The sequence below is a fragment of the Ochlerotatus camptorhynchus genome, unplaced genomic scaffold (assembly GCF_037179485.1).
Source record: "Ochlerotatus camptorhynchus isolate MF236.1 unplaced genomic scaffold, CSIRO-AGI_Acam_v1.1 ptg000062l, whole genome shotgun sequence".
Taxonomy (NCBI): domain Eukaryota; kingdom Metazoa; phylum Arthropoda; class Insecta; order Diptera; family Culicidae; genus Ochlerotatus; species Ochlerotatus camptorhynchus.
Window position 1 is genome coordinate 1,812,635 of NW_027040552.1, and position 27,672 is coordinate 1,840,306.

The 27,672-nt window shown below is 37.5% G+C and overlaps 1 protein-coding gene and 1 long non-coding RNA gene across 2 annotated transcripts in view; one reads left to right on the forward strand and one right to left on the reverse strand.

The window, feature by feature from the left end:
• Positions 1–26,599, forward strand: part of LOC135717644 (ATP-binding cassette sub-family C member 11-like) — a 70,862-nt gene extending 44,263 nt beyond the window's left edge. The window contains exon 10 of the mRNA XM_065239804.1: positions 26,587–26,599. The gene's annotated coding sequence lies outside the window, so the exon portion shown is untranslated. The remainder of the gene's footprint in view (positions 1–26,586) is intronic.
• LOC135696883 (uncharacterized) lies at positions 15,914–26,580 on the reverse strand. The gene is made up of 2 exons (XR_010517406.1): positions 26,459–26,580; positions 15,914–26,217 (listed from the first exon to the last, which is right to left on the reverse strand). It is a non-coding gene; the product is annotated as an uncharacterized LOC135696883 (long non-coding RNA).
• Positions 26,600–27,672: the final 1,073 nt, after the last annotated feature.

The following is a 27,672-nucleotide window of genomic DNA, read 5'->3' on the forward strand; positions in this document are numbered from 1 at the left end:
TTTTCTTTACTAAGTTTTATGGGAGACTCATTGTCTGAGTAGCCAACGCTTTAGGGTTCTCTTATTTTACTAGCCAGGAGAGAAGATGAGAAATGAATAGAGTGTATCTTGCTTAGGTGATACTGTTTCGCAGTGAAATGAGTGAGTCTGACAAACGTGTGGAACACGGCGAAGTCGAGCCACCCGGAGGAAGATGGATTTTACTCATGATTGGGTTCCGTCTGCTCAGTTGTTTGTGGGGGGTTCTGGGCGCGTAGGCTGCTCACACGATAAGTAACCTGCGTTCTAGGGATTTTTCTCGTGCAGCTGGGTGGAGGGGACTCGGGAGTGGGTGGAGTCTGTCTTTCTCTGAGTGGTTCTGTTTCGCCGTAAATCAATGTGCTATAATCATTACACGGCAGATCGTAATCGCTCAGAGAGGGATGGATTCTGTTCATTTTTTTGTTTGCTTTTGCTCAGTTGGGTGTGGGGGGGATCTGAGTGCGTAGGTTGCTCATGCGATGAGTAAACTATGCATTCAGATTTTTTCCCGTGCAGCTGGGCGGAGGGGGGTCGGGGGTGAATGGAGTCTGTCTTTCTCTGAGTGATCCCGATCGGCCGTGTAGAGTGCTGTCAGTATGAGGAATAAAACAGCACAGACAACAACCATGGATGATTGGCGAGTGTATTGGTGATGCAAGAATGGAAAACGTGGAAAGTTCAAAATAAGTTGGTATGAGTGTGAACGAAGAGCTTTCAAATCAGCATTAGGAAATCATGAATGAAAGAGAGAGAGGTTGTGATGAATAGAGTATAATGTCGCGAATGCGTGGAAAAATACATATTAGGAACAAGGAGAGAAGAATGAAAGAAAAATGTATAGGTTTGGAATGCTTCATATATGATACGCGGCAGGTTGCTAGGTAACGGTTAATAAAACGGTGAATGGTATGAAAAAACAAGAATGGTTGCCAGATAGTAGAATAATTAAATCACTACATTTACCGATGTTGCAATGAAAAATGTAATAAGTTAGGTGCCTGTACGTATGTATTATGTATTGAAAATTAATGATATATTATAAAACATTGGGATGCATTTCGAGAAATCCGAGATAGTTCTCAGATGAAATTGAAAAAGTGGGAATTTAGAAACAGAATCAAGAAGTAGGTTTAATCAGGATATTATGATAAGTCGTGAGTTTAAATACATTCTGAGCGGATCAGCAATATTTTAGGTAAAAAAGGTGTTTTTCAAAGGATGATTGTAACGCACTGTTCGGAATTTGAATCAATACGGTAAATCGCGCGATGATCGAGACGTTTCCGTCGGATAAGATTATTTTGCGGCCGAGTGTCTAGGAAGCTATGGAAACCGAAATGGCTCTTGATTTTGTTTTATGCCCTTATAGTATAAACCACCATCGCACTTCGTGAGTTGCCCCAATAGAACCCTTGCTTTTGGTTTGAATCAGTACAAATTCGTTCTATTATATAAAAAAAAAGAAGTATACATATTCATTTTCTTCCGAACTAAATAAACCACCATCACACTTTGTGAGTGGCCCCAACAGTATCCTTGCCGTTGGTCTAAATCGGGTCAAATCGGTTCTAATAATTATTTTATATTCAATCAAGTAAACCACCATCACACTTTGTGAGTGGCCCCAACAGCATCCTTGCTGTTGGTTTAAATCGGTTCAAACCGCTTATAATTAATTATTTTGGTCATTGATAAAATAAAATAAACCATCATCACACTTTGTGAGTGGCCCCAACAGTATCCTTATTGTTGGTTTAAATCGGTATACACACATCTAATAATGATCTACATCTCTAGACAGCCGGCTGTTTAGAGCATAAATCGAAAACACTTATAAATAACTACACAAAACAAAAGATCGCATCACTTATCAAGGTGAATCCTGATCCAACGAACCTAACCCACTAACAAAACCTCCTTCCTGTGACTTTTGTGGGATGCAGAGGTAAACACGGTCCCAAAACAACAAAAGTCACACACTAACATTCCTTCCCTCTCCCACCTGATTGCAAGGACGTGGCCGGTGACGTTATTGATCTTTAAAGGTAGGAGTCACTGGAACATGTACACTGAGAATGGCAGGTTACTCCCAAGCCCCATTCAGTTGATTCTTTGTACAATTTCACTGGTTCAGATCAATCACGGAGTGCAACTATCGATACGTGCAGTCAGACTAAGCTAAGCTAAGCTAAGCTATAGCTTTCCTGTCTGCTTCCTAATCTTCCTCTTGGAGCAGGAATGCTCCTCTATCTTGCACAATAAACTCTTGTCCTTGGACCACTTGGACAGTAAAATGGCCCAAGAACGGTCCAAACATGTCAATTCGAGATGTCACTAAAAAGCCCAAGGTGTCAGTCGGTTTTGTGCAGAAAAACATGAAGCGTGCTGGGTGACATGTTTACAAGGTGCAAAAAACCCCAAACAGGAATGAAAAGCAAAACATCACTGCGAAAACCCACGCCCGAAAACTTTACACGAAGTTGCTCACCAAATCGTGTTGCATCGTGATGGATGACGAAACTTACGTCAAGGCCGACTTCCGTCAACTTACTGGGCAAGAAAATTTCGTTGCCAAGTCTAAGTTCGATGTTCCGGAGGATGTTCGAAAGAAGAAATTATCGAAATTTGCAAAAAAAATTCCTGATCTGGCAGGCGATTTGCGGATGTGGTGAAATAAGCGTTCCTTGCATCACAAGAATGGAACAATCAACGGTGCTATTTACACGGAAGAGTACCTTAAGAAGCGTCTCTTGCCATTCATAAAGAAGCACAAAGGATCAACTCAGTTTTTGGCCTGATCTAGCATCCTGCCACTACGCTCGAAACGTGTTGAGGTGGTACCAATTTTGTGCCACAACTTTCGGAACTTCGCCCAATTGAAAAAAAAAAAAAATCTGGGCAATTATGAAGATGAAACTTCGCAAACATCCCAAAACTATTAAAACAGAGCTAAGGTTCAGGAAAATTTGTATAAAAACAAAAACAAAAACTCTGGGAAAATCCATTGTACTAAATTTGATGGGTGGAGTTTAAAGGAAGGTGTGGGCATTCGGGATGGGAATCATAACTCATTAGTAGTTTTTCATGCCTTGAAAATTTCAAGAAAATACGATAATCGGTTTAATTTTGGTGAGTAAATATGTGTGTCATTGTTATCGAATACAACCTTTAGGAAGGAGCTACGTATGTTGGCAAGCAGTACGCTTACGAGAAAAAATCTCAACCACATTCGGCACCGGCTTACTCCATGGAAGCAAGTTATATATGGAGTATACTACCTGCTATCAGTGGATGCCAAGTCCGCCAACAATAATGGATGCCCATTCCGCCATCCTTGCATCCGGATTGCTGGAAAACTGAGGAATCTAAAAGTGGTGTCCATTGGTGGGGGAGCCTAAACAAGGAAATCAAACAATTCGATTGTAGGTGGTTGAAAATATCTTTCATAAAGTAACCTAGCCTAACCTCGATTGTAGGTGCTTGAGCTGGGCCCAGGTTAAAGCAAAGGATGGAAGCCTTTCACGTTGGCCCTTTACACCACTGAAGGTGTGCTGGATACATAAGTCAGTGAGATTGGCTTCGGTTCGGGCTGTAGCCTGAAATGTTGGGGCCTTTTTGAGTAACCTGCAGGCCCGTGCCAAAGAGCAATTGCGCCCGAAGACGTATAGCAAATTCCAGCATAACTATACATGATGAGACGTATCCCTCCAACCAACAATTTGAGCTGATTAAAAGTCGAATAAGCTATTATTTAATAGAAGAAGCTTCTATTCAGCTTTTAAAGTTTGTTGGGATGTAAAGCCCCACTATAAAACCCTTCCCGGACCCTTCCAGGTCTAGACAACACGCAAGGGATAGGATGTTCCTGAATCGGTGAAGGCTATTTATGCGGATAAATCGTGCATCTCGACCCATACCCATCTATCCTGAAGGTTCTAGAACATATTCGAAGAAGCATCTTCAAGAGATTCAATCCCGTTTGTTTAAAAATTTCAATTTAATTGTGGAACGTAAAAACTTTGAAATAAAACCAAAACTAAAGGACATTTCAAAAACGAAAACGAACCGATCAACTCCGCTCCCCGGCACTACTACGATAAAATTGAATTAGTGTCGAAGACATTTCTAGTAACTTCAAAAGCTTTTTTTTTTGTTAGTATATGTATATGTATATAATAGGTTCTGTTTGGCTTACGATTTTCTTCTTGTCTCTTCTGTTCATTAAACTTTCCGTTTCGTTCGAATGACGGAGCACATGTGTCATGCCTGTGAATGTGTGTAAAGCTATTTCAAAATAGCCAAATTCTTTACATTAAAATACGTTTTGCCGTCGTTCTTCCACTTTAGGTTGCAATAATTTTGTTCTTGTCATGAGTGTTGTATATGCGTTCACTATATTGGTTTATTAAAATGTGATCTTTGTTGTTCCTCAGGTAAAAATCCTTCTTGTATACCGAGATTTTTACCCGATGGTCGTTTATTACAGGAGAAGGGTCCGCTACAATACTTGCCTAGGGTCGTGTTTGCCTTCAATAATTGATTTTTGGGGAAAATCTATCACCTAAAAACATACTACAAAATTATTTTTTTGCTTCATTTTTTTGTCAAAATACATTTTAAACTTTTTTTTTTTTCGTACTTTTTTGCATTTTTTTTTCCTGTGTATAATAAATACGTGTATATAAAAGACAAGGCATAATAATATCTGAAACATAATTGAAAGATTGTTCTATAAAATGGAGTAATAAAACAAGATACAATTACATCGTAAAGCGGGCCGTTTTGTCACTTTAATTGTAATTGTAAAATGTACATATCCTTTTGTTTTTTTTTGGTGTGTATACGACTATAATATATATAAAGTGCCTTCTATAAAAGTTACCATATGACTTCGCTACATCTTCTTATTTGTTTCACTTTTTCGTGAACCAGCTACAATTACAGCGTCGTTTAGTTGTTTTTTTGGATTGTGTCATCTGATGGGAAAATAGAAGCGATCTCAATATTTCCACTTGAATAACTCTCTGTTTCGTTTTTTTCTTCTCTTGTCATTTACTCATATAAATATCAGGTGCGAAGCCGTGTGTAATGTTTTTATTTCTTCCAAAACGCCTATTATGCCTCTTCCATTGTCAAAAATAACAACTAGAAAGATGCAAGTCTGGTATTATTGTTTTACTTTTTTGGATTTTACAATACTGGATAGTTTACATTCTATTCGAAAAAGGTATGGTGTAGTATATTTAAAAAATATTTTATTTTCTTCGAGAATGGCGCTCAATATGTTCTTTCTTCTTCCGTACTTTTTTGGGGGATGTCACGAGTGTGACGAGTAAAATGTAAATTGTATCATCCCTAGTTTTCTAAATTGTAGTTTTTTTTTGCAACATGCGGGAACAAGATGAACTTTTTAATATTCTTTAGTTTAGTTTCATATAAATATTCGTTCAATTGTTACTTTGTATAATGCAGCAAAACGAAGGGAATTTGCTTTATCCTTTTCTTTTCGGTTTATCATAATATATTGTCTTATCTAAAGTTTTCTGTCATTTTGAATGTTCTAGTGATTTAAATCAGTTCTTTCTAATATTTTACTGTTTAAAAGGAAACCAAGTCAGGTCTGTAAGAATGGTAGATCTTTTCCGATCAAATAAAAAAAAAACCATTGAAAAGAAAATAAATTTTTGAAGGAAACAATATCCAACGAAAGATACGCAGATAAATATGATTTTGTTTAAATTTCCTTAGGTAGTACGATAGCTGATATTCTTTGCTGCTAGGGTGCCAAAAGCAGTGTTTTTTGCTTTCAATAATTTGTATACACTAGATTTTGTTTTTTCTTAATTCAGGGGGTTGGGAAGACATTTAGTGTGTGCTAGTCTTTGTTATATTTGGTTCGCTAAAACAATTAACCTAACGAACTAGCAGTTTTTTTTAAGTTCAATAATTCTGGATGATAAAACATAAAAATGGAAACTTTCCGAAACTGTGGATCATGTTTACAGCAGTGATATTCGCAACGGAATGTAAGCAAATGTTATTAAAAATTATGGCTTTTAAAAAACAACTAAATAAGGCTGACAGAAACTGAAAACATCGCGGAACATACTCCCACTATTCGCAGAACAGTTCCATGTTATATAAGTATCATGGGATAGTTAAGCGTATAATGGCAACATAGTTCCAGCCAAAAAGGTAGCACTAATGGGCAGCAGAACTTTAAAAGGCAGCATCTATTTCTTAATTAGCCGAATCGGTCAGGGGTTTTCAGATTGTACTCCAAGCCTTTTATGAAACATGAAATTTGGTAAAAGAATGAAGATTTTCGTCAATATTGTGCAAATTGACTACCATTTATTTTAACTAAGGTTTGAAGTCGCTTTCGTTATAATCCCTAACATTATTTAGGTATCTGAGAGTGTTGTTAAAATATTGCCTTTCTTTGCAATATGTTTCAGCTTCAGTTGGAATTGGCTATTTTGGAATCGAAGCAAAAGAAACGTCCAGGGGGTACAATAGATCCTTCCTATCCCACATCCATTGTATTATCAAATCCGCATTCTAACCGAAAATCAGATTTTTTTTCTATTCCAAGCATCCTTTTTCTATTTTTGCATCACTGTTTATTTTTATGCAATCAATCCAGAACATTCCTGCTTATCCTTCTGTCTTTTTCGATCTATTCTTTCCATCCCGCTCGCATGTAAAGGGTGGAACGGTCAAAAATTGATCTACTAAAATTTGGTGTATTTTTTTTTAAATCTTGGACTTAAAAAACTTGAACATCCCTCATTTTGTAGGTGTGTGCGTACGGAATTGCACAAGTATTAGTGAAGAACTTTGGGTAAATTCAAAGGTTTTCATGTTCTAATACTTGTAATTTACCCAAAATTCTTCACTAATTCTTGTGCAATTCACAAACGTCAGAGAATTCTTTTTTTATTATTGCCATAGTCCATTCTATATAATATACTGCCGGTAATCGTAAGCCGGTAACCGGTAATCAGTCGAATCTGCATTTTTATCAATTTTGAGTTAGCATCATTATTTAGTTCATCTTTCTATGTTTTTTTTGAGATGTGCTTTGAAAAAAGGTGGTTTGTTCAAGAAACATGAAAAACAATACCAAGTCAAATTGTCCTACAGCGAAAAGTAACCGCAAGTCAGTCCCATTAAAAAAAATATGTTAGAAATGTTAGACAACACATCGCATCATGAGATTTTTCTCAAAACAGATTTTGTCCACTTTCCCTAGGGTATCTGGAACATGTCCGGATGTGGCCAATATAGTTCTTACGATACTCAGTTTTACCGTCAATGGATATGGCTTTGAATTCTAATGTAATTTGATGTATCGCTTGATGGATTTTGATTCAAAATGGATTCACCACATCCTCGGGGATAACCGGAACATGTCCGGGTGTGGTCAACATGGTGCTGGTCACTCATCATGGATCCTATTGATCTTATTTTTGAATTTTCATATAAATTTATTAATCGCTTGGTGGGTTTGGCACGTTTATGAAAAGCTCTGGGGGCTTATTACGGATGTCACTTCACGGTGAAAACTTGTCACTTGTTGTCACGGTTAAGTGATTCCCATTTGATTTGTACGGTAATCACGGCTCTTATTATGAGTATCGCTTCCTTATCACCGTGTAGCGACACCCGTAATAAGGCCCCTGGTCTGATGAAGACCCATACTTACCGGAATATGTTCCGGCCATTGCTCTGGAACCAGCGGCACAAATCCAGAAATATTTAATAACTTTCCATGGGACCATGGTATTTTTCTACTGTTCAATACTAATCCAGCATCGTCATGGATTTGTGACTGACTTGCGGTTATTTTTCTCATTGACGTTAAATGTAATCGCAAGTCAGTCCCACTCAGATTTTGGCCATAAAATAAAAATTGCACGATATTTTTCCAATATTTTTGGGTAATCATAGATGCTTTCGCTCACATTGTACGTATATTTTTAAATTTATCCCTCTAAAATAAGTGTCAAATCAGAAAATTGGTAAAATATTTGAACGCCTTTTTCTTATTTCCAGTTTTTACAGATGGGACTGACTTGCGATTATTGGCAGTATATGTGAGGATAACAACACCAAGCCAACATTTTTGGTTGGAGCGAAAGTGAGGAAAACAAACTTCGCACTTGAAAATGAGATTACGCAAGTGTGCGTGTTATAAACGCCAGAAAGGTCAATTAACGATGCAGTTGTCAAAATGGCGTCGAAGCAACATACGTGAAGGCGGATTTCAAGCAGCTCCCAGGTCAAGAGTTTTACACGGATACCGGAAAAGGACAAGTTCAAGATAAGTTTAGGCAGAAAAAGTTGTCAAAGTTCTCGAAATAACTACTTGGTTTGACAGCCGATTTGCACATGTGGGCTGAAAAGCGGAATTTTCGTGACAACTGGCACTGTTAACTTAGATATTTATGTATAGGAATGTTTGCCTGTTTTGAAGATACACAGTTATTCCGTGCTGTTTTGGCCAGACCTCGCTTCCTGTCACTACGGAAAAATGGCTCAGGAATGGTATACCACCAACAACGTGCAAGCAGGGTTGCTTCCACTCACTTGCTATAACAAATTGTTTTTCGGAATTATAAGAAGCATTAGATGTTATAATGATTATTAGTACTTGAAGGTTAAAAGCAGGGGTCGTGAAGTATGTATTTGATACATGTGTGTCACAATCAGCGATTCTACGATTCGTGAGCGCTCAATCTGAGTGTACGCTAACGAATCATAAGATCGCTGATTATGACGCTCTGAAAGCGAAATTGACAGGTTTTATGAGTCAAACACATACTTTTCACCCTCTTCTTGTTACTTGCAAGGACAACATATAATTATAGGGGAAACGCTCCTATAGTTGCGGTACGTTAGAAGCGTTAGGTTCCTATAGTTGTGTATGGAGTCTCCATACACAACTATAGGAACCTAACGCTTCTAACGTACCGCAACTATAGGAGCGTTTACCCTATCATCTAATGATTTCATTATTCCGAAAAACATTTATTTATAGCAAGCGAGTGGAAGCAACCATGCGTGCAAGTCCCAAGGACAAAAACCCTCCATGAAGCTGCACCCAATCAAGAAATATTGGGCAATCGTTAAGAGAAACTTCAAGAAAGCTCAGAAAAAAGTTGAATATAAGAAACAGTTCGAAGCAAATTGGCCGTTCACCATCAAATAAGGTTGATACAACAGCGGTACAAAATCTGATCGATGGTGTTAATCGTAAAGCCTGGCAGTTTGAATTTGGAAAGTCGTAAGCCTAATACAATAATATTCCTGTATTTTGTAGCCGTTGAACTTCAAAGAGAAAAATAGTTTGATCATTTATATAATAACATAATCAGTGTGCACCGAATTATATTTGACCAATTTTTGACCGTTCTACCCTTTAATACCCACGTAACAATTCAAGCTGAACAGTAAGAATAGAAGCTGATTATTGGTTTATTTAAGGTGTACAATACTAATTAACACAAGACTGAATATATAGCTGAGAATAACCTTAACGACGTCTCCTCCAAACCATTTGTGGGATAGTTCTACCATCCGCGTTACCGTTCGTTTATGGTATTGTGTGGGTAGTGCGTAAAGCGAATTGTATCCCCATAATTCAACCTCAATAAGTAAGCGTAAGCGATCTAAAGATTGAATAGCAGGCATAACATTTGATAACGGCACAAAAGCATTTGTAAACAAACTTTCTAAGGCCCTTTACACGCGAACCAAAATACGCCCACGCAAACCAACAACATCATCGGATAGGGCCAACTATCAACTTTTTAGAAAGATGGTATTGGTTTGCGTGGGCGTATTTTAGTTCGCGTGTAAAGGGCCTTAGAAAGTTTGTTTACAAATGCTTTTGTGCCGTTATCAAATGTTATGCCTGATAAGACATATTTAAGCTTAACACTACTCCACAAATCAGCAATGCGCTACAAATATTTTGATAGCCTGATAGAAGAATAGGAATCTATTGCACACTCGTTGCATTTCCGGTATTTAAGTTCTTCTACATTCACTGAATACCTTTCTAATAGCAAGCAGCGCCAGCAGTAGAGACAAGGAAGAGGAGCTTTTTAGGAATAGCTCCAGCTAGAAGTGAACGGCGACCACGACGGAAATATTAACATTTGCATTCCTGTGTTTTGACTGTTCACTACTTTATACTGCACTGCATTTTCAGATCGCATTCCAAAAATATAACTCAATTAGGCCGGAACGAATCTCGAGTTTTTCATTTGTCACCCTTCCCCTTCAAAAGTTTGGAATATCACAAAGGAGGAAATTTAAAAAAAAACTTTCGTGTATATTAATTTTTCATGCGCTTCCTCGTTCATTCCTTTATTCTAGATGAACGTTTCAAATTGTCCTATTGAGAAATCCAACATAAACTCCTGCGCGCCTCGTGGCAGGAATAAGCACTAACCGACGGTGATAAGTCTGTGACAGCCCTTGACAATTTAATTGATTGTTTACAAAATTGTTTGATTTGAATGTAATTTCATGCCAATTTCTTGTCAGCATGGATGAACCTTGTACAAAATGCATAAAACTATTTTGTAATGCATTGTTCCAAAATAAAAAGCTACTTCAAGACTTATAAATTACAGAAAACATGTTAAGGTTTGAAATCATCTGCCGATTAAACAGCAGACAAAGTTGGCCGACTAAATCCATCGACGAAAAACTATTGCTCGGTGTAGCACCAGACAAAAAATGATTTAATCTGCTGATTAATACTCCGACTGAAATTAGATTTAGTCGGTGGACGAATCGGGTGTTTTGAATGATGTTTGTTTATTTGGAAGATATTTTGGAAACAAAGCACGATAAAATTCAGCATTATATACCATTATTAAGAGTACTACTTTTTTGCTCGGATCATGTTTTGACTTCCACAGAAACTCGCTAGAATAAATAGAAAATAATAGTTTTTTGGTTGAAATATCAAAAAAGTATTCAGTTTGACACATTATTTCGGACTTATCTGCTTTGATCGATTATCTGCATCGGCTTTCTCTTTTTATAACCACTGATATGCAAACAGATTTCGTGCTAATTGCTAATTTATAGTAAGGAGGTTTTTATCTAAGTAGCGTCCAAAACGTCAAATACAACAAATAAACGTTTTGCAGCTGAGTTATTAACGAAAGAGAAAGTCGATTAATAGAATCGATCAAAGCATATAGAACCCTTTGAAATGTTTATCTAGTATTGCCATAATTTAAGCACTGTGTCAGCTGTCATTTGTTTTTGCGCGTTTTCCTGCAACGCTCCGCTCAACGATTCTCGTGTAGAACAGTCATTCAGCTATACAAAGTGTCAAAAGATTTCATAGCGGTGTGATCTCGTGCTTTAACTCTTGCATCTCGCCGTCGAAGTATAGATTTCAATAGTGATTAATTGTTGTTACGTTGTTGTTAACAAACTTTTTTTTGTAACCAAATCGGGTAGAACAATATTCGCGTTCGGAAAGCGTCGTATGCGAGGGGTACGTAACTCCGCACACCAAACTTGGGTCATCTTTTTTGTCAGGGTGCCCCAGGTGTGCCGATTGTGCGGTCATAGAGCAAGCTGTAATTGTTTGTAAAATACTCATCCCGGCAACCCGGTATTTCTGACACCTTGAATGTTTTGGTTCGATATCGCAAGGATAAATCGGATTGAAGATGACGCGGGAAGTGGCGGGTGTTGGTGTTTTATGTTCATAGGATGATAAAAGTCCTGTTTTAGGGTTTTATAATGCCGTCAAAGGCAAACCAGAAACCTAGCCTATCGTTATGTGAAAAACAACGGTCTATCAGCGGCCGGAACGAGATGAAACCGGTGGGGAACATTGTTGGAGACCGACTATTGAGGATGATGAATAGACTTCTGTAGTTTGTTTTGTGTGAATTGCATCATAATTTGAATTAAGAGTGATAATGGAGTCTGAATAACTGACTCTTTCTCTTGAGCCCACTCTAGAACCTACATTTCGTATTTAGATCTATAAGTGAACTGCTGGTCTGAGTTCCTCTGGTACATTTAATTAGATGATGCTCCTGAATATACAGTCAAACAGCACGTAATGTTGGGAACAACTTCAATGACAGTTATCCAGCAGTGCTCCCATTTAATTTACAACAACCTAATGCCTACGAGATTATGCTGAAGGTATGCTGAAGGTGTGCCCAAACTGTGCCGAATTTGCATTTCGACACAATGTGCTGAGTGACTTGCCCCTTGGTCGTATGACAATATCACGGAACATCACGGACTCCTGGAGCTGCTCTGATTTAGCTTCCCATCGACACCCTCGTCTAGGAAACGGATCAGACGATAATAAGAACAGGATCGTTTCTTTCTTTTTGAGTATCACTAATTCATTTGGGTATGGATACTCGCATTGCTAGATCTTATTATGTTGTAGAATATTACCTTGTTCTTTTACAGAATTTTTAGATAGACCGGTACGGCGTGCCAGGTCCAGATGAAATCAGATCAGCCGGTTTCAGTTGTTGAAAACGGATCTAATCGAACATCATTCCTAATCTCGTTTGGCAACTCACTAGGTAAGCCGCCTTCAATCTGATCGATCCCCCTTGTTCACTGCGCACATCTTCGTCTTGTTCCAGTCGGGTCACTACCAAGAACCATTTTCATTGGGTCGTTATCCGACATTGCTACGATGTGCCCAGCCCACCGTAGTCGCCCGATTTTCGCATTCGATCTAAATTTCTTAACTTACAAACCTGCTGCATTGCTACTTAATGATTCAATTCTGTTCTACAGTGATTCAAAAATTTCCGAGCTAAATCCAATATTTTCAAACTTGGTTTAAAATGTTTAGAAGTGAGACCAAATCAGAAACGATTCAGGAAATTCATAATTGAGGTGACACTACAGAAACGTCAGTATGAACTTTTTTTAAAGTGAGTTCAAACTTTCGAATAAGTCATCAACATTTTTCTAACTGAGTTTAAACTTTTCTGTTATGTTATTCAATCCTTTTTAATGTTTTTAAAGCTTTCCTGAAGTGATCCTACATATCCCGAACCCAAGCTTTAAAGAATTGCGTTCGCATTTTCTGGAGTGAGGCCACCCCGAAAAAAAAATTACAATGAAATTTTCAGTGGAAACAGTGCTCTAACATTAATATTTATTGTCGACAATAAAAATGATTGTTATAATGTTGTACCCTTCCGAAAACGGCAAAACTGCTACCTAGCTGTACAATGAATGTACATAATAAAATGTTGTTACAATGATTTTTATCGTATTTTTCATTTATTTTATTGTTAACATGATTCGATCATGAACAATAATGAACAACTCTATTACAATAAAAATTGTTGTTACATTAATTATTGGTGTGTTTTCATTGTGGGTAACTTCACGAACAATAAAAATAAATCTGATTAAAGCATGCAGACTATGAGAGGGTCAGCAACAATGAGGTACAGAGAGAGGTGGCGCAGATCGTGAAATAGGGTTGTATTAGTAAACCAAAAAATCAACGTAAACGCAAGTAGTGACGTCACTACTTGCGTGTACTTGCGTGTATCGTACAGTGATTGTGTGAGTGATTGCTTCACCTCGGTAATCCAGCTCATTGGGTCAGCAACACTGCAAGATAGACGCTGCTCGTATGGCTCTGGCTTTGACAGTTCGTTTGGCTCAAAACCAGCCAGTCAGCGTCCGCTCATCTTTTATCCTAGACCCTCTCTAAAGCTGGGTTAAGATGGTTCAATTCAGCGTTCAACTCAATTGAACTGCGAAATGAACGTCCAGAAATCTGACCGATATCGGACTTGCTCTATTCGTTGTCAAGTCAATTGAACGCCTACGACCAGATCGGTTTGAGTTGAATTCAACTCACCTGCCTCATCTAAATCCCGCCTTATGCAGACCTTTTCCGTGCAGTCAATAATCATACAATATAATAATAAAAAAAATCCACCACTTGAAGATGTCAGGAAGGAACTCTCAGGTGGAAGCATATTTCATGGGCGATTCTCTCCAGTAGAATGTATTAACCGAGGTATTAACTTATCAACGACGCTCAACCACCAAGGAGACGTGACCTAGGGAGATCGAGTGCAGGGGAGTTTGGCCTCCATTTCTCACAAGTTCCGGATCGAATCTCAATCCATAACCAGTAAAAAAAGGACTCACCCGTAACAGACATACCACTGTTCGAGTGCATGACCACAAGCCATTGTTATGAACAACATGGCAAAGTACGGGACAGTGATTTCCGGTCGACATGAGAAATGGAAGCACTAATTCCCAGGATTCCTGGGCGGTGTTCGAGTTTTGCGAATGCGACTCGAAAGCGCCATTCCATCATACATCACGGTCGACAGCGAAACAACGTTGGTAACGTACGACAAGCAAACAAAACCGTGTCGCCATTGTGGCCGAGCAGCACTTCCCAGAAAGAAATGTTTGGATGTAGCCACATCGAACAATAGCACCGTTCCAGCAGCACCACCAACCGAGGGGGTACATTTAGTCTCGCTGATTTCCCGTCGATTGATATCGAACAAAACCAGCCAACGACATCGGGTCAATCATCTCCTGCTTTCACCGGGTTCTCAGCAGAAGAACAACAGCGAAACACCGACAATCAAACCGAGGATCATCACACTTCAAACGTTGAAAGCAACGACGAAAACTCTAGCACCAGCTCATCAAACGCAACAAAGGTTTTCATTGAAAATACCAACAAACGCCGGTTGTCGAACCACAAGGAGAACGAAAAAAAGAAAGCTCGTGCTGATCAGCGCACCCAGAAGACTGGTCAGCAATTTGAAAAATAAAAGCGGGAAGGGATCTTTTGTGTAAATAATGGTCATCGGCCCAAGCAATACCTAATAGACGAGAGGGCCTTATAAATAAATGCAATGAGCAAGGGCACGAACCCGCATAGAATCTATATTGCCATGGTTTGCGTCTCACCTCGTTTGCCAGATCTGATTGCCCGTTTGAAAGTTCGAATCGCTCGTTTGACAAATCGAATTGTGGACAAACGAAATGCTCCTGTGGCATGTCGGTTCGTCGGTGGTAGAAGGCTTATGGGGTGTTTACATCTGTGTGGATTTGCTAGCGCTAGTGTACTAGCCAACTAGTCCGAATTTCAGTTGCTCCTGAAATCTTATGCTGGTGAGCTTTTTACTAGCAGCTGGCTCATTAGCGCTAGTGATATAGCATTAGTGTAAACACTCCATAAGGCGAAGGCTAAGATGTAAACGTTTGAAATATACGGCTTCAAATTGATGCAAAACGAATTTTGAATGTTTTATTTTTTATTCTCCCCCCCCCCCCTCGACTGGTGCGAGCATCGAGTGACAAAAGAAAAACTTGTGATTTGTTCCGGCCTAATGATAATAATAATAATAATAATAACTCTCCAATCTGAGGTAAGGCATTAGCAGACTTTGCACATTTGAGCTGAGAGTTTCGTTGCGATTGCCTTGAAAAACTGCAGGTAACGTTTACTTTCTCTTCTCAATTTTCTAATAAACATGATGAGAAGGTACTGCAACACTACAATTCACGTCACGTTTTGCAGTCTTGGGAATGAATATAGCCCAGGCTTGTTGCCAAATGTTAAGCATGACATTTTCGATGTTTTCTAAAAAAAAAAACTTCTGTCCAAAAATATAGATTGATAACTAAATAATACGGAAATATTGGTTCTAATAAAACGAAAAGCTGCGAATCTAAACGTAACGATGGCGATATTGTGATATTAAAATTCCGATACGGGAGAAAAAAAAAACAATTTCAGAAACTACGGAATGCCAACGAATGAGCGGAACGCAGGGCTTAAGGAAAAGAAAACAAAACAATAATAACAAAATCAACAAAGTAAAAGTAAATAAATTGTAAACTTTATTTGCTTGAAATTATTGTATATTTCTACTCGGCGCTTCACTATGTATATATATGTGTGTGTGTATAATTTAAAAAGTAAAAAGCAAAAAAAAAAAACAATCATTAAAAATTGTGCAATAGGCACTCCAGTACTATGAAAAAAGTTAAACTTCTAATAAAAACGCACTAAACCACTATAAAATGTTACTCGTTGACAAAAAGTGTAAAAGTAGTAAATATATCATCACTTGTTGTTTTTTTTTTCATAAAAAATAAGGCGGGAACATTCTTTTTTAATTATTTTACAGATATCTTTCTCATCTTCTATGGTCAAGCTAAAATAGTTTTTTTTTGTTTCTTTGCTGTTCTACGTACATACGCGCTTAAATGTGTTCGCTTTGCTGCTTGCTACTGCACTTTTTCTTTTGAATGTCGTCTATTATGTTGCTACTTTTTTTTTATTAACTCAACTGTTAGTTTGCTTCTTGACGTGCTTTCGTTTTCATTTTTTTTTTAAGTTGGATGGAATGAGAAATATAACAAATTTTTTGTTTTAGTATATAATCATTGCTATCAGAGTACAGAACCTGTGTAGGATTTCCCAAAGGGAGTTTTTTTGATTTAAGCTGTCATTACGCGCCAGGATGTTTATTCTTTTTTTTTGGCTAACTTCCACTAACCGTACGTAACGCATCACCAACGTAAAAGGGAATTCAAACGTTTTTTAAAGGAAATTACGACTTTTACAACATAGCAAAACCTTTGGTGTGAGGTTCAGTTGATTAACATTTCTTTTAGAACCGTGTTTTTTCTTTCTTTCAAAAAACCTTATATTTGGTTGAATACGTGGTTTTTGAAAAACGGCTTTCAAAAGTACACAATAAGATCAGTAAAACCAAATCTGAGTATATTTTTTACCAAGAAATGGACCAAACCGCACAAATCCTGAATATGGGTAAACTGCTTGTACCTCAGTCTGGGTGACCGAATTTGAGTAAACTTAATTCAAATGTGTGTACTTTCTTATGCAAATTGCAGTACAGATGGGGGCAATTAAATTTCGATTAATTGAGTCTACCCAAATTTGGCTATTATATTTCTAGCGTGTATGCAATCTAAAGGATGCAAGGTACTACGCAAAAACCGATCGAACTCATGGAAATCATGCCTGACTTTCATCCAGACCTTGATTTGTTTTTTGTTCTACGAAAGCAAGCATCAGCAGTAGCATTCTAGTTCCTATTTTCCTTGTAAATATAGGTAAATGTTGTGTATGATTTGACTTTCCTCATTGATTACTGACTTTCAGTTTTGCTTCACTCGCACTTCGAAGAGGTTAGATGTCGTGTGAAAAATATCTTTTCAATATATCTTTTCTGTACAATTTCCTCCGGTTGTTTAGTTTGTTTTCTGTTTTCCTATATAAGAGCAATTCATAATAATATGTAAATAGTTGTCTTGTTTATCAATAGTTTTATTCGTCGTATGAGAAAAAGGTATTTTTTATTGTAATTTGTGTGATTCAATTGGGTTTTTATCTTCTCCCTTTCCTATACGGGTTCGTGTGTTTGCAGTGTAAAATATAGATGGCGACTGGGATATAATTGTTTAATTTCTGATTTTAAATATTTTGTCTACCTTTGTTTATATAAATATAATTTTGTACATGTCTGTTCTACAGAATGAATTTCTTCGTTATGAAGAGGGGAAAAATTCAATACAATTATGCGGGGACAGTTGGTTGATTGGAGATCACTAACAAAGTGAAAAAAAATATGAGAAGAAAATTATATCACATTTGTGGAAAATGTATGGATTTTCGTTTTGATTTTCATGGACAGTAATTGACGTAAAATAAATGCAATGTTATAAACTGTAAACGAATATTCATCAGAGGATGGCCCTTACGGCTGGAAAATTTCTTCCTGTTCGTCCTGTCATTGCTAATAGCAAACATTAAATTTTGAAATTATTCTTCAGATCGTCATTCTGATGGATTTTTGTGATCGAAACAATTTCGCCTTCTCCGATAGTCGAATCTGAGGATTGACCATGGTTTTGAAATCTTCGGGTGAAATAGTGCACTGCAACCAAACTATTATTAGGAATAACTTGCGGTGCACCTCAGATTTCAAGAACGGAACATTTAAAACTTTCCAGCCTAGTAAACCAGTGACCTCATCTTTTACTCAACACACTAAAGAACAACAGACATCTGGATGCTACTAGTTTATTCTTCGTCAAGCATAGGGGCTACTGAACGATAAAAACCAAAATTACGACGGTGATGAGGTTAGGTTTGTGAGAACAGTGCGAATAGTTATTAAAAATTCAAAGAACTTGTATCCTTACTTGTCAACTTTTTCAGTTATTATTTCGTATAAAAAGGTGTATAGGTGAGCATTCTTTTCCATCGTATGTTCTTCTTACTATTCGATAAACGACGTTTAAATTAATGTGTGGGATTTTTCGACTTGGAAATTAATGATCGTCACATTTTCTTTTTTTTTGTCAACATGAGATGGTAAATGTGTTTCTTACTCTTTCAGTTCACATTGTCCAGAACAGTACAGACGAAAGCAAGCGTATGTTGCAATTTAGTAATTGACTTTCAAACATATGACGTATACTTAAAAAACAACGAAACAAATAAATAGAAAGATAGGACTTTTAGTTCGTCACAGCACATCAAATACTTACTCCTTGCTCGGAAAAGACCTTTGATTGTGATTTTTCCCTTCCAACATGTACAAATATTTTCTTCTGTGATTCCTGTTTAGTGTGTAACATGAAAACTTTTTTGTTTTGAAACATTCCGACAAGACACTCTCATAAACCATTCGGACACCGAAGTTGCTTCTCTACGCGCTACCAATTTGCCCATTCCAATTATATAATGAATACTATACACGCACATTGTTTCGTTCTGTTTTGGAGAAGTAAAATCCAAACAATGAAACCTATCTACAGCAGAAAAAAAAACTCCATTACTATTCATCTACATACTACATACATTCTAAAACCACTCCACTCTACACATCCGCGCACGTTTTGTTTTGTTGTTGTTGTAAAATGTAAATACTAATTTTGGAACTTCTATACTATGATTTTCCTTTCGTAAAAAAAATCCCTTAAAAATAATGAGACTATACCAAGTAAGGAACACTACAGCCAAACATGATTGCTTATTGAGACACGATAATCATAAACATTTGTATGCTTCTCCTTCAATTTTGTATGTAGGTATGATAAACTTTCAACTCAGAACAAACGAAGTAACGACGAATACTATTGCGAACGTAGTTCTTCTCATTTCGCTTCGATTCTTCTTGCACATCTAACTCAAATCGGTTCCCGTCTTCCTAACACTTGGATTACGTTTTCGATTTACGCGCGCCTTGGTGTAAAATTTGTTCGTTTAAAATTGGTGACGAAGGGGAAAAAACTAGGAGTTAAAACATAAAAATATATATTCCTTTAAATGTTACGATTCTGTGTATTCTTTTTTTATTTGTTTAAAACATGGCACTGTTATTCCGTTTCATTTTAGGTCTATTTGTTAATAATAACTATCAAGTTCTTTGTGGCTTTCGCGTACGTTGAAAGGTTGCACTACTACAACAGTGGTTCGAAAAAATATACCGTTTTCTTGTTTTTGTTGATGTATATGTGTGTGTATGTGTGTGTTGGTGAATTTACAAAGTATTTAGTCTGGGTTCAATTGTTTACTCGTCATTTAAGATCGTGTATGTTTCGATTTTGTAGTGATTTATTTGGGTGTGTAAACAGGCTTTGCGCATCTATGCAATGTGGATTTAGAAAACTATTGTTGATTGTGTTTCTGAAAATCAATTGACTTATTGCGTTTAAGATATGTTTATAAGATGTCAGATTCAGAATTTTGATTATTTAAAGCTTTTATTAGCCAACAGAAGTGAAGGAAACATAATACTCAACTCTGTTGGAACTTTTGATCGGATTGACGAAGGATTTTCATACATTTGAGAACAGGAGTAATCGCCCATTTCCGATCTATCGAGCAGAAAATATCAGTAATATCAATGATTTCACCGTGCACAATTCAATAATACGTTTGTTCCGATGCGTTAACTCATAAACTAAAAAACAAAGCCTATACGAGCGCATTTTTTTTTGAATATTTACACTCATTGTTCTCAAAACAAAAGCAGCGCTGCTAGCCAGGGCGTCACAATATCAGCTTCAATCGACCAAATCGACGCTACGAAGAGACTGCTGGCTTTCTTTTTCTGTTCAAGTCGAACAGCTTCGCAGCATTCTAAATCCTCAGTCTTTCCTTTATTTAACGTCGGTCTCTGTTCCGCAATCTAGTGCCAATCACCGACGGACATCGATTGCCATCCATTGACGACAATCGAATGTGCAGAAAGGCAGCTTCCACACCTGCGTAGGATATCGCACCCATTCACAATACACATGGGCCGGGACCAACGGCTTTACTTCCCTTCCGAAGGAAGACGTGACCAGAGATTTTTATGCCTCAGAAAAATCCCACCGACCTCGGCTGGGATTGAACCCAGACCCATTGGGGTGTTAGAAAGCAGTCACGCTTACCACTACACCACCGGCGCCGGCAACAAATATGTTTAATCGCTTGACTCTCTTTCTCCCGTCGCTCCAAAAGTCTTTCTGTCAAGCTTCGGTTAAACGAACGAGCGAAATAGCGCTCGACTTTGATAGTTTCGTCTTTCATGAAACACATCAACAGAGGTTTCATGACGAATATGACGGAAAATGAAAATATATATTTAAAGCATTTATCACTTAAAAACACTTGAAGATTACACGTAAAATATCTAATTTATCTTCCATCCATAAATTTATCTAAAAAAAAATTAACGAAAACAGGACATAACGAATTTTAAAAAATTGAAAGAGCGGTAATTGAAGCCATAACGAGGATTCGTTTAACTAGAAAATCGACGTTACTAACATTGAAAGCGATGAGCAAAGCAACGGCGAGAAGATCCACATACACAGTTTCTTACTGATAGTCTAGCTAGGCTTTATAGAAATGAAGCGTTGAACGCGTTGTATGAGAGAAACAAAACTCGAGTTCATTTTAGAGCTTCGAAAATGTAGAGCACTGCAGCAGTGCTCTTAGCAAATTCATTTTGTATGCTTTCATTCGTAGAACGAATTTGGATTCAAGAAGCAGTGTTAGATTTATAACAATATCTCAACAATTTGTGATTCTTCATCAAATCCAACGGTACGTATATAAAGGTGAAAGGCATTTGGAAGACATCCATAGTAGAATCACTCCATTTATGGGTTCATATCCGTTCGGAAAAAAAGGCTAAGTGCGGATTTTGCTTAGTAGGACGGAAGTTAAGATCAAAAACCCTACTGGTTCATTCATATAAACACTTCAACACTGAATATAGACCGGCCGTTGCATGTATGTCTTATGCAACCAAACGAACATCGCCCATTTCGATGCAACCGAAGACAACATATCAAGAAAAATTAAGAATCAGAATTTGATAACAAATATTCCATCCTCAGTAGCAAGGTATGTGAACTTACTTTTTTCTATGCATTACTCCACGTTTGCTCAAGCGCAGTGCGTCTATCAGCGTTGCCAGATATACCGATTTTCAAACTTTATACCGATATACAGATAAGGTTTCTCAGAATACCGATTTTTATAAATAATCACAATGATTATTGTCTGCTCCGCTGAACTGTCAGATGAAACTATTGTAAGAGACTTTTATCCAAGGTTACTGATTATCGCACTGAAGCGATCATCGGATTATTTTCCCATCGCGGTAGAAGAACAGCAGCTATGTGTGTGCAGTTCATTCTTCGTGTGCGATCGCTTATATTGACGAAGCAATTCGTGTTATTTTGTTTCTCCCACCCTTCCCTTCATTGGCTGAGTGACCACATGCACCCTTTGAGCATGGGTCACTCACTCTCAAATTTCCAGCAACACGATCCCAACAATCGTTCTTCGCGAGCGATGCCACTCGTAGAAGAATACACCCGGATTGATCCTCTTCATGAAGAGCATCATTGCTATTATCGTTCATGAACGAGGCTTTGTGTGATTGCTTGCGATGACGAGTGTCGTGATTTTTATAGTGGGTTTACGTGAGCTAGTGCAAAAGGGAATATTTTTTGTTTCATTTACACAAACATTAACGAGAAACATCGTTAGAGAAAAAATAACTTCCCAACGGAGAGACGTTGTCAGCGCCAATACGCTTCGTGCGACATCATTAGAGCATAGGTATTCAAATATTCTTCGTGAGGATCAAAGCATGAGCATCGCGTTGATGCGAAAAACCATTCGCATCGTCATGAAGACTAAAGCATACGAAGAACGTTTTCCACCGCTCGCGATGCGAACGACGAAGAGAAGAAGAGCACGCAGCCCGAAGGTTTGAGTGGTGCATCGGCACTCACACTCCTCACTCACCGAGCATTCTTTACGATTTGCTTTTATGTGGGCATCCACATCATTCAAAAGTTTTGCTGAGATACCGATGCTTCGAGTACTCTTGGGTAAATTTAAAGATCTGTAAGGATAAGTTCCGAAAAATTAAAGACAGTTTCTTTAACTTCTGTTAATACTCGAGAACCTGGGAAGTTCAGGAAAGTTCAGAGAACTCCAAAGAACTTGAGAAAACACCAGAAATATTTTGGAAACTTCACAACAAGTCCAAAGAACATCAGGGCATATTTATTAATTTTCAGGACAGTTTTATTTGCTCCAGGAGAATTGAACGGGAGTACTACGAAAGGTCGAATCAAAAAAGGCCGAAAAAACTCGGGAAAGCGACAAAATGGACCGGTGCGAGCACGATAAGGTGGCTTCGTTCATAAAGAAGTTCAATATGAGGTATTCTCAAATCGAAAATTTTCGGCCTTTTCGATTTTCAGCCTTTTGTGATTCAACCTTCTGCATGGGTCTCAATTGAACAGATCAATTAATTTATATTAAATTACTGAAGCTTGAATGGAATTCCGAGAAACTCAGGATATATTCGAAAACTTCAGCAACCTTATTCCGAGAGGTTTATGAAATTTTGGAAACGTTAGGGAAGTAAAATGAACATTTGAAAAGTTTGAGAACATTCGAAACGAAGGTCCGTATGTTTAATGGCAGTTTCAAGAACTTTTCAAATTTAAAAAACAATCGGGTGATCAGCGAACTTCAACGCCATTCAGAAGTTCCGAAATCTTCATGAAAGGCTTCTGAGAAGATTAGAGATTTTCCGGTAATTTCATTATAATCAGGGAAGTTCTGACTACTTATAGGATGATCAGAAGATAACTAGTAAAATGGTAGGAACTTTCAAGAAAGATGTATTTCAGGAATATTCCGAAAACTTCATGGACGTTTATGGGGCCATCAGGTATGTTTTATGACTATCAGGACAATTTCTGAATCATTAGAACATGTCAGGAACCTCAGAGAATGTTGTACGAACAACCCCAAGAAATCTCTTTCTTCCAGCATGTTTTTCCAAATTCTCCTTGAAGTTTCTTTCGACTGTTCCCTAAGCCATCTGGCTTTCGGCTTTCGCCAAAAACTTCCTTCAATCTACCTTACGAAGTTTCTTCCAGCGTCTTCAGGAATCCGTCTTCTCAAGGAGGTTCAATTAAACTTCTACCGAATGTATCTATAGAAGTTTTCTGCTCGATAGGCCCAAAATGGGCGATTAGACCGAAGTATTCTCTACCCTACCTAAGCGATAAGTTTCATTAGTTTTTTTCGACTTCTATTGCGGATTTCACACCTGATTAGACTCCTGCGCTAAAAATAAGTAACCAGTAATATTTTTGCACTGGTCATAAAAGTTAAATATGGAGCTTCTTAAAGCTTTAATTCAACAGTGTAGCTTGCTAGTAATGTTCTGAAGCTGTTACTGCTTTCAAATAAGTCGATTTTAAAATTTTCTGGCCTGTGCGCAAATATTACTGTGCACAGGAGTCTAATTTGGTGCAAAATGCGCAATAAGTTCTAATAGAAAGTTTTTCTGAGCTTTTTCTGGCTTCCCCTGGAAATGACTACGCCTAGAATTTGTTTCCGATTTCCGAATGTTTTCTGGCTTCCTCTGGATCCGTCATACGTTTTTTTCAAAAGCGTCTTTAAATTTTCGTCAAAAGTTTCTGAATATTTGTTTTGAGAGTACACTAAATGCTTCTCCGACATTTCTTAGAACTTCCTTCAAACTTCCTTCAAAAGAGCTTCTTTATTCTCTCTCTGTAAGTTTTTCGGCTTCCTTCAGAAGCTACTTCAAACATTCCCCAGAAATTTCTTCCAGCTTCTCTTAGAAAACAAATTATCCATTCTTAGTCCAAAAGTTAGAATTTTCGCCTTGAAAAATGGTAAAAATATTAAATTTGGTTCTTTAATTTTGAAAAATGTATTGTTTTTTATACATCATCTGAAAGAGCTTCTTTTTCTGAGTACAGCGATATTTTCTTTTTGAACCCACACACTTTCATCTTGATTTTTAAATCAAGATTTAGAGCAAAATAATAACTTCACTGTTCGACACTAAACTAAAAAACTGACAGTTCGCTCCCATACAAAGTGACACCGAGCGGCGCTAACAAGGTGTCCCATGGATTCAGGAAAAGTTGCTAGTTTTCATGAAATGACTTCAATTCCGTTTACTCACTTCGCTAGAATCACGGTCACTCATAAACTGAGTAAAATTCGACCACCAGTGGATACATCTACTCGATGCACAACCAACTTAACGACTTCACTAAATCATACAAAGCTTTTTTGTCGCTCACGAAAAGTGGAAGGGATCTACGGAATTCAAACTTGAGTCAGATTCTACGACCGTGTGACATCGATGTTCATTGAGAGTTTTCATATTTACGCTGAGACAGTGCTGCTAATTATCAAATCCAATGGACCACTTTGCCAAACAGTTTTGGCATTCTACCAGCGATTTCACAAAACTGGACCAACAAAATGCTGTTTTTTTTTAAAGAAAGTCACAAATTTTGGCTACTTTTCTCGTGGTTCTAAAAGAAAGATTTAAAAATATTGCTTTATTTCAAAGTTAGCGTGGTAGTAAAAGTCATTTTAACTTCGGTATACAGTGCCTAACGTCTCTCGTTGATCCCTATCATTTTACATCAGAATAAAAGAGATGGCAAATAATGGGAGCCAAAACAAAGCACCCTTTTTTTCTTTTTTCCTTTATTTAACGTCGGTCTCTGTTCCGCAATCTAGTGCCAATCACCGACGGACATCGATTGCCATCCATTGACGGCAATCGAATATGCAGGAAGGAAAACAAACCACCCAAAACTGTCGAAATTTACGGGTGAGAAAAGAGAGCGACAAATCTTCGTAAACTGATATACCTATGAGCAGCAACGAATAAATATCAAAGGAACTTCATTCGAATGGATTATTGTGATATGCTTCGTTAACTGACGAAAGCATGCCCGGTCGTAGAATCTGACTCAAGTTTGAATTCCGTTTACCCACATTCCCTAAAATAACGGTTGCTCATACACTGAGTAGAAATCTGCTCGAATTTGAGTGAATGCACTCAAAATTACACTTTGAGCAAAATTTGGTCAAATATGCAAGACATTTACTCAGATTCGAGCAGATTTTAACTTAGTCTATGTTTAATGTTTGTAAATGGATCTCAAATTTGAGTCAGATTTTACGACTATGGGCACGATTTCTTCGCCTCCTCTTAAGACTTATCCTAGGTTTAACCAAAGAAGAATACTAAGATGAAACTGTCGGAAGAAAAACTTTCTATTTAAGTGTTCTCTTTCACGGTCCCTTTCATCCAATGAATACCCCCCGTATGCAAGGTAAATTTGTGGTTTTGCAGCCCCCTCGGTAGAGATGAAATTTTGCGCACTTTTTTTTATCAAAACAATCACACCAAAACCAGAGATGTCCCATTTTTTAACTACTCGATTAACAACTAATCGATAATTTTTGTTTGTTGTGCTGTCATTTTTCCACCAATGAGAGTGCAGCACATGTTTGAAACGATCGGTGATGATCCACTGAAGAAGTGAATGCTTATATCGGAATGATATAACCGATTACAAATATTTTACTTTTCGGGTCGTTAATCGATTAATCGATTATTCGAATGAAAATCGGCCATCGCTAGATGAATGTGCAACGTCATTTCAAATATAAAGACCGTACATAAATAATGATACAATTTGAAAGGGACCGGGGCTAGTCACAAATAACGTCCGCACGGTAACTGAAATAAACACGAGTGTTGACCGGTTGGTTTAACTACACTCAAAAAATTTATCACATATCTAATGGATGAAAACCATGTGAATTTCACATAGCTGAAAATCTCACCACAAATCACATGAATATTATGAGGCCAATGAAATTCATATGAAAAATCATATAAAATTAACATGATCGCATAAATGTTATGTGAAATTCAGATGAATTCCATTAATTTTGTTTATGGATGAAAATCATTTGCGATTCCAATGGAAGCTACATGAAAACTATTTTCGGTGTAACCTTGTTAAACATTTAAGCGGTGGTGAAGCAATCGGTCCTATCTTGGACCACTTTGTCAAGCAGTTAGGCGTGGTTTCTACCTGGACCACTTTTCTCATAATTCTAGAAAATATTGTTTTATTTCGAAGGTCGGATGGTAGTAAACGTCTTTTTGAACTGCTCAAATCAAGTGGTTAATTAATAATATCATTCGAGTAGTTTAAAATAAAGTTTCCTGCCACTCGAACTTCACCGTGGAACAATATTTTGAATTTTTTTTTCTTCTAGAATCTCGAGAAAATAGGGGGTTAATCTTCCTAATCTACAATTTATTGCATTTCCTTAAAACTTCTCGACTAACTGTTTAATGGATCATATAATTCGAGCAGTTAAAAATTACGTTTCCTACCACTCAAAGTTTGCCGTGGAACCATATTTTGATATTTTCTTTTTTCTAGAACCTCGAGAAAATGGAACCTGGAAAAATCTCGAATTGATTGCTTCATTTTCTTATTATTGCTGTTAGAAAGTCGTCCCAAAACCGCTCCGAAATATGATTAATTGAAAAACGCCTGGTATTATTGAATTGCGTGTTACCCCTCAAGACAAACTGAGTCAATCCGACATCCGACTTAACCGGGTACCGAGGTTGTACTCCAAATCTACTGGCTAATCCCACAATTCTGTGAGTCATGTTATTCTCTGTCACTTGTGAAGTGACAGAGAATCCAACGACTAGCAGAATACAGGAAATATATCAAATTGAAAAAAGACTGAGACTCAGTTGACAAGTAGGTAAAAGGAGGTTCTTTTGAAGCAGTTTTCGCTTTCAGAAGATGAACAGAATTGACGAAACTGTTGGATCAGTGGCGTCCCGTAACCTCACTTTTTACCTTGAATCGGTTGAAAAATAAAATTAATCTTCTAGTTTACTCGATATCTATCCATCGCAAGTAATATTTTGATAATTGTTTATGTTTTGAGTGCACAGGTAGATTGAGGGGAAACGCCACTGTGTTGAATAGCGTCGAATTTATGTTTTATCGTCGAACTCTCGCAGATGAACTTTGCTGTGAACTTCCCTTACACAGACATCAAAATAGTTTTGCGAAATTTGCAACATTATTTCTATCGATTTTAAAAGTTGAATTTTTCAAAATAAAAAAAAACCTTTTCCTTCACGCTGGTTCGAAGCGGCTTCCAAATCTAATCAAATCCCTCAAAATTTTCTGATC